Source organism: Eurosta solidaginis, chromosome 4 (genome assembly GCF_040869045.1).
Source record: "Eurosta solidaginis isolate ZX-2024a chromosome 4, ASM4086904v1, whole genome shotgun sequence".
Classification (NCBI taxonomy): Eukaryota; Metazoa; Arthropoda; class Insecta; order Diptera; family Tephritidae; genus Eurosta; species Eurosta solidaginis.
Genome location: NC_090322.1, coordinates 206,816,689 through 206,822,688, shown reverse-complemented (window position 1 = coordinate 206,822,688; position 6,000 = coordinate 206,816,689).

The window sequence follows — 6,000 nt, the reverse complement described above, 5'->3', positions numbered from 1 at the left end:
ATCTTTTTTACCTGCCCTCTAAGAAGCCTCAGCTCCTTACTCCAGCTCCTTACTCCACCATGGTGGCTTTGCTTTCCACTTGAATCTTCTTAGAGGACAATCTCTGTTGTACGCAGTGATTAGCACCTTTGATAAGAAGTTGTTGCACTCGTCCAACTCCTTTACGGTGCCAACCTCTTTAGGCTGCCCCAGTCTTCCTGATACATCTTTCAAATATTTGTACCACTCCGTTTCTACAGGGTCTCCCATTCCCTACCCTATTTAGGGGGATTCTGAAGTTGATATATGCATGGTCTGACAATGGTGGCCTGTCAAGGACCCTCCATTCATATCCCGATATATCATGTTTAGAATTCAATGGGATATCAAGCACATTGCTTGACGTAGGACCAGCATATGTAGGCATGCTACCTCTGTTGGCCACCTGTAGACTACTCTGTAGTATGTAACAAAAAAGGAACTCACCTCTGTCATTAATATCGTCCCCTCCCCATATGCTGTGATGCGCATTCGCATCCGCGCCTATGGCAAGCCATCCTCTGCACCCTTCTTTATCCACCAGCCTTTTGAACTCCTCTGTAGGGGCTTCCACGTCATGGTCCATGTACCAGGATGCCAGGATAAGAGAAAGTTATTTCTTTGCCTCTATTGCGACTACCGCTAGGTCTTCGGTGCTGAAGTTAGCATGCACGCGTATAGGTATTTCCTTACCATGACTGCAGCTCTAACTCTTGTTTCCGTCTTTGCGTAATAAACGCTGTATCCGCGAGCGCTGAGTCCAGAAACCTCTCCTCCAGATGAAAGCTATGGCTCCCGTATCAGCCATATCAAACGAACCCTCCTCAAGAGTCAGGAGGAGCTCGATCGATGCCACTTTACTGTGTTGTAAGATTCGCAGCGCCATTGGGCTATTTGTCCACTTCCAATACCTCCGCCTCTACGCTATACCCTTGTCTTTTACTGCCATTTCCAGACCTTCGTGGTCTTTTTCCACCTTTCCTGCTTTTGGCATGTTTTGGTTTTTCTTAAGGTTCTTTCTCCTGTTGATTAACGTGTCCAAGTACGGTAGTTGACAATCTTTCTTCACCTCTATTGTAAATTGAATGCTTCTGCTGCAAATAAGTCATCTACATACTTTGTAAGTAGGCGTGGTTTTCTAGTAGATTCCGTCTCGAATCTTGTTAGTAAACTTAAACACTTTACATGAAAATTGGTTCGGATTTATACATTCAGATAAGAGTAAGTAACTTATAACGAAAAAACTATTAAATTATTGCTTGCATTTTTGCTATACAAGGAAATATTTTTGGGACAAAGGTGTCCCATATACGGGTTAAAAATACGGTCATATTGTACACGTATCACTTAACCTATGTATGTGAAGTTAATACCACAATTCAGCTGTACAAATATAGAAACGAGCAATCAAGTATAATTAAATTTTCATTTAAAAAAGAATAACAAAATATTTTACCAAATACACGCTAATTTCATTTTGCTGGAATAAACATAACACCCTTTGTTTTTTTTTTTTTTTTTTTTTTTTTTTGTTGATCAAAAGCTATTTGTTTAACTGATTTAGAATTTGTATTACGTTTGACGCATTAACCATTAAAAATTAAAAAGAAAAAAAATAATAATTAATGATTGGCGCGATTTATTTACGAGAAGATTTACCCCGAACTTCACTTCAAATTTGCGTCTTGCTCCCCGTTGATTTTCCCTACAAATTGGCAGACGGGAGCTATGTATATGTTTTATGCCGATCCCAAAAGGACGCTGATGCAAGGAAGATGCATTTTCACTGAAAAGCTTTTCATAGTAGAAATACACACAAATAAGCACTTTAAATGAAATTCGATTCGGATGTATTCATTCAAATAAGATTAAGTAACTTATAATGAAAAAACTTTGCTCGAATCTGACCTGCCTATCTCTGCTCCGGAAGGGGGGTGGCGGTCGCCTCCCCCTTAGTTATAATTTAAATATATTTTTTCGTCTTTGTGACTGAATCACGTCAAAGCGGTTACACGGATTTTGATGAAATTTGGGACACAGATAGGCTGGCAAAGTGAGCAGTGACACCCTCCGACCCAGCCTAACTCCCCCCCCCCCCCCCTGGTGCAAAATCTTTAAATTGCTATTAAACTTAATAAATTTTCTCCTAAATCAATAATTTTTGTTATCTGGCTCACACAGATCGAGATCTGATCAATTTTGGAAAAACTATCAGTGGTGCTCTCCTTCTCCTCCCCTTATCCACCCTCCTTCAATTGTTTTAATTAACACGCTTTTATAAGCTTTACCTGTATGTTAGTTTGTAACTCTTCATTCGCTCCAACGCGCCTGTTGCCTTATTAACATGCTTTTATAATTAGCTTCACCTTATTTGTAATCCCGTCGGGATCAGCTCGGGACCCTTCTGGGATCATTTCTGGGTCATTTTGGGTATTTTTCGGGACAATTTCGGGATCATTAGGGGTCCCTTCCGGCATCATTTCTGGATGGTGTTCCGGATCCTTTTGGGGATCCTTCCGGAACCATTTCTAGATGGTTTTCCGGATCCGTTCGGGATCCCGTCCGGGTCATTTCAAGATTATTTGCGGAACCTTCAGAGATCAATTCTGGATGGTTTTGCGGTCCGTTCGCGATCCCGTCTGGGTGATTTTGGAACTTTTTCGGGATCATTTTGGGACCCTTCCGGGATCATTTCTGAATAGTTTTCGGGATCCGCTCGGTATCCCTTCGGGGTAATTTCGGGAATTTTTCTGGACTATGTCAGGGTAATTTCGGGACTCTTACGGGATCATTTCTAGATGGTTTTATGAATCCCGTCAGGGTAATTTAGGGAATTTTTCGGGACTATTTCGGGATCATTTGGGGGCCCTTCCTGGTTTCCAGGATCCCGTCAGGGTCATTTCGGGACTTTTTCTGAATCAATTGCGGACCATTCAGACTTAAATTCTGGATGATTTTCGGGATCCATCCAGGATACCGTCTCGCTGATTTCGGGCCTTTTCGGGATTATTTTGGGATCTCTTCGTGATCATTTCTGCATAGTTTTCGGGATCCGTCCGGGATCCCGTTCGGGTAATTTCAGGATGTTTTCTAGACTATTTCGGGATCATTTACCCTTCAGAGATCAATCCTGTATGGTTTTCGGGATCCGTCCGTGGTACCGTCTCTGTGATTTCGGGCCTTTTTCGGGACTTTTTCAGAATCATTGTGGGATCCCTCCGGGGTCATGTGCGGATGGTTTTCGGGATCCGTGCGGGATCCTGTCCGGGTAATTTCGGGACTTTCGGAATAATTTGGGGACCCTTTCGGAAACATTTCTGGATTGTTTTCGGGGTCCGTCCGGGATCCCGTCGGGGCACTTTTTCGGGATCATTTGCCGACCCTACCGGAATAATTTCTGGGTGGTTTCCAGTATCTTTCCGGGGTCCCGTCAGGGTAATTTCGGGACTTTTCCGGGATCATTTGGGGGCCGTTCCAGAATTATTTCTGGATGGTTTCCGGGATCCTGTCTGAGTAATTTTGGGATTATTTCGGGATCATTTGTGCACCCTTCAGACTTAAATTCTGGATAGTTTTCCGAATCATTTAGGGACCCTTTCGGCATCACTACTGGATGGTTTTCCGGATCCCGTCAGGGTCATTTCGGGACTTTTTCGGGATCGTTTGGCAACCCCTTCCGGAATCATTACTGGATAGTTTCCGTGATCCGTCTGGGATCCCGTCAGGGTAATTTCGGGACTCTTTCGGGATCATTTGGGAGCATTTAAAGAATCATTTCGGTACTTTTCGGGACTATTTTGGTATCATTTTGGAACCCTTCGAAACCAGTACTTCAGCACACATGCCTTTTTAAATTATAAGTTTTTATGGAGCATGGATTTCCTGCAAATTATTCATAATTAAAATTCGTTATGTTTTATCTTTAATATCTAACAAAGCTTTTTTATTCTATTTTTGAGTTTTTTTAAATGAATCCTGTAACGACTATAATTACACTTTTTGTAATATTTTAACCAACTAAATACCCGAAAATGCAACACTATTTACATCTAAAAGATTGTTTTTAGTTTTAGCTGATTGTAGTTCCACTCCTTTGTTCTATAAATAGTTGAAAAGTCCTCTCCCTAAAAAATTACGGTATGTAGGTATAGGATTATAACTTTTCTATTATGCGTACGCCGAGAGTAAAAATAAATACAAGGCGTGCGGACTTAAGCCGAACTTATTCTCCAATTTGTGTCGCACTATTATTATATTTTTCTACACATTTGCGGGACGCGACCTACCATTTTCACGCCCACAGCGAACGAAATCTGCAAGACAGACGAACTTTCACTGAAAAGTTTTTCATGGCAAGAATACATTTGGACAGAAACATTTTTCTAAAGTATTTTGATCTTGCTTTTCTCGAAACTTCAACCCAGGTTCTTCTGTGTGATAGGCCAGCCCATTCACCACACCGCGGCGACCTAAGCAGTCCACAGCAAAGTGGTAGTACCCCGCAGAACAATGTGCTCTTGTTAACTTATCTCGTGGCGTAATATCGTACACTTAGATCAAAACGGCGATCAACTCAAAAAATCAGAAAACGCGAGGACTGACCGGTGCCACAAATTCAATTGTGTTCCCCGAACATACCCAATGCATGCCCCCTTGTAATGTGTTCCCACATGACACCAACCATCTTTTAAATTGCAATGTGGAACCATCGCCCCTAACAGCCTTATTTCTCATTCTCCAATACTGTTGAAACTGCATGTTTTCTTGGACTTCCGTAAGAGGACATTGTTGGCAATTAGTGAGTGGTCGCACCTATTGGATAGGGCGAAGCACTGCTACAACAACAACTCTGACCGGGCCCTATATGCGCCAATGCAAAATTTAATTTTTTCAAAGCCTTTTTTTGCTGATAAGTGGAGGTATTAAATTGTGTATACAGTTTGGTAGGTATTAAATTGGGAAGCCCAGTTGTACTCACAACTTCTATATTACAAATTTTGGACTTAGCTCCTTTTTGAACTTTGTGTTCGAAATGGACTCCGTTTCAAAGTACTCTTCCTCGAATCGCATTGAAACCATTCGTCTCCGTCAAACTGTAGAAAACACTGCAAGCGTACCCCATGCATACCAAGTGCCCTGCTTAGCACTGTTTGCTGAAAATTAAAGATGACAATAGTTTTCATCCGATGATATCGACGGGTACGATAAGTGACTTTTAGTTCATTATTTTCATTTTTCGCAAGAGGACGTTTCCTTTTAATTGCCTTGTTACTTAGTACAAGGTAACATTTCAAGGCTGATGTTAGCTTTTACTTTTTCGGAACTATGGCTGCCACGAGTGGAATCGTTGTCAAGATGCTTATGCGCTGACTCTTTGCCGTACGTCAGCAGGAACTTCGTTCTGTCCTCATTCATCATCAAATCCATATTTACACTTCTTTTTTCAGGCCGCTGATTTCAATGTCGTCAGCGTAAGCCAGTAATTGCAAATATATCCTTCCTGTTAAGATCTGTGCACTTGTATACTTTTCTCCAGCATAAAATTATCGAAATCGCAATGGGTCACCCTGTTTGAAACCGCATAAGTTTTGTGAGGAAACGAAATTTAGAAATAGCCGCATATAGGCAGCTCCTTTTCGTGCTGTCGGTGGTGGCTTAGGTATAAATCGACGAAGAGGTGATGTGTGTCAGTTCTTTCGCGATTTCAGATATGAAGACCCTCTCATAAGGTTTAATCAACCGATTCACGCTGGGCTTCGATCCTTGTACGCACAGGAGCTTATATGCGTTGCTTAAAACGCTAATTCCGCAATAGTTAGCGCAGTTTGTAGAGGATGTGCCCTCTTGTGGACAGGGCAAGGGACGCTTAGAATCTAATCGTCTAACAAGCAGTCGTGCCACCGTATTTGGCATAGAAACTAATGCATGTTCCTTACCAACTCCTCGCCGCCGTTTTGGATGGCCGTCCATCATGGTTTCCTT